Raw genomic sequence first — 2,500 nt, forward strand, 5'->3', positions numbered from 1 at the left:
GGGCGCTGCGTGCAGGTGTGGGTCAGCAGCTGCGGCGCTGGCATCGCCGCACTGCCGGCGGCAGGCCCCTGGAACGAGGCTCTCGAGCCGCAGGGGGCACCCCCCTTTTCCTCTCTCTCGCGCTGCACTCGAAGGGCTCACAGGCCACGAGCCTTCCCTCTCGGCGGCGGGGACCGCCTCAGCCCTCTCGCAACTCGGCAACCGTCGCTGGAGCCCGCCGCCGGCTCCGCGGCTCCGCGCTTCCCGGCACCGGGGACACGCTCCGCGCGGACCGCCTCAGCCCTCTCGCAACTCGGCAACCGTCGCTGGAGCCCGCCGCCGGCTCCGCGGCTCCGCGCTTCCCGGCACCGGGGACACGCTCCGCGCGGACCGCCTCAGCCCTCTCGCAACTCGGCAACCGTCGCTGGAGCCCGCCGCCGGCTCCGCGGCTCCGCGCTTCCCGGCACCGGGGACACGCTCCGCGCGGACCGCCTCAGCCCTCTCGCAACTCGGCAACCGTCGCTGGAGCCCGCCGCCGGCTCCGCGGCTCCGCGCTTCCCGGCACCGGGGACACGCTCCGCGCGGACCGCCTCAGCCCTCTCGCAACTCGGCAACCGTCGCTGGAGCCCGCCGCCGGCTCCGCGGCTCCGCGCTTCCCGGCACCGGGGACACGCTCGCCTGGCTGCCGAGGACGTGCCGGGAAACCGCCGTATCGAACGCGCCGAAAAAAACATTTTGTCAGAGAACCGGAGTCGGGACCGGGCCTTACCTGCCCTCGCAAGCCGCCCTAGGTCGCTCGCAGGCCGGCCACTTAGCGCTGGGGGCGCCCGGGAGTAGAGCTCCGGAACTCAGCGCTTGCTCACCCTCTGCCCTACAGTCGTACCGGTAAGTCAGGCGGCGCCGGAGAGCCGAAGAACAGCCGCCCCTCCTACCGGGGCGGGGCGCGGAAATGGCCGGCCTTTACGATGACGTAACTGGAGGCAGCGCAACAGAGCGACCCCTCTCGCCGCTCCACAGGAAGGCCAGGGAGAACAGGTCTACCGCTTACCACCCGGAAAAGGCGACAAGGGCACGCCGGAGACGAGTAGACCGGCCGGCCGCGGGCGGGGCGGCGACCTCGGCGCGGCCTCCCGGAGCCGGGTAGACCGGGCGGCCGCGGCCCGGAAGGCGGGCCCGCGGGCCGGGCGGCGACCTCGGCGCGGCCTCCCGGAGCCGGGTAGACCGGGCGGCCGCGGCCCGGAAGGCGGGCCCGCGGGCCGGGCGGCGACCTCGGCGCGGCCTCCCGGAGCCGGGTAGACCGGGCGGCCGCGGCCCGGAAGGCGGGCCCGCGGGCCGGGCGGCGACCTCGGCGCGGCCTCCCGGAGCCGGGTAGACCGGGCGGCCGCGGCCCGGAAGGCGGGCCCGCGGGCCGGGCGGCGACCTCGGCGCGGCCTCCCGGAGCCGGGTAGACCGGGCGGCCGCGGCCCGGAAGGCGGGCCCGCGGGCCGGGCGGCGACCTCGGCGCGGCCTCCCGGAGCCGGGTAGACCGGGCGGCCGCGGCCCGGAAGGCGGGCCCGCGGGCCGGGCGGCGACCTCGGCGCGGCCTCCCGGAGCCGGGTAGACCGGGCGGCCGCGGCCCGGAAGGCGGGCCCGCGGGCCGGGCGGCGACCTCGGCGCGGCCTCCCGGAGCCGGGTAGACCGGGCGGCCGCGGCCCGGAAGGCGGGCCCGCGGGCCGGGCGGCGACCTCGGCGCGGCCTCCCGGAGCCGGGTAGACCGGGCGGCCGCGGCCCGGAAGGCGGGCCCGCGGCCCGGAAGGCGACCTCGGCGCGGCCTCCCGGAGCCGGGTAGACCGGGCGGCCGCGGCCCGGAAGGCGGGCCCGCGGGCCGGGCGGCGACCTCGGCGCGGCCTCCCGGAGCCGGGTAGACCGGGCGGCCGCGGCCCGGAAGGCGGGCCCGCGGGCCGGGCGGCGACCTCGGCGCGGCCTCCCGGAGCCGGGTCGACCGGGCGGCCGCGGCCCGGAAGGCGGGCCCGCGGGCCGGGCGGCGACCTCGGCGCGGCCTCCCGGAGCCGGGTAGACCGGGCGGCCGCGGCCCGGAAGGCGGGCCCGCGGGCCGGGCGGCGACCTCGGCGCGGCCTCCCGGAGCCGGGTAGACCGGGCGGCCGCGGCCCGGAAGGCGGGCCCGCGGGCGGGGCGGCGACCTCGGCGCGGCCTCCCGGAGCCGGGTCGACCGGGCGGCCGCGGCCCGGAAGGCGGGCCCGCGGGCCGGGCGGCGACCTCGGCGCGGCCTCCCGGAGCCGGGTAGACCTACTCGCCCCTCCGAGACCCCCGCAGCCGGCAGACTCCCCTTTGCCGCGAAGGCGCCCTCCCCGGCCTGGGAGCGCTGGCCGGCGGCTGCCAAGATGGGCCGGCCGCTACCGGGCCAGCTCAGCCCCCCCCCCCCCCCCGCGCGGCGACCGGACCTCGCTGGGAGTCCTGCTGCGCTCGCTCCTTCGCAAGGTAGGAGTCCCGCGGCCCCGCGCTAAGGGGAGGGTGCTCGTGC

Source organism: Apteryx mantelli, unplaced genomic scaffold (genome assembly GCF_036417845.1).
Source record: "Apteryx mantelli isolate bAptMan1 unplaced genomic scaffold, bAptMan1.hap1 HAP1_SCAFFOLD_159, whole genome shotgun sequence".
NCBI lineage: Eukaryota > Metazoa > Chordata > Aves > Apterygiformes > Apterygidae > Apteryx > Apteryx mantelli.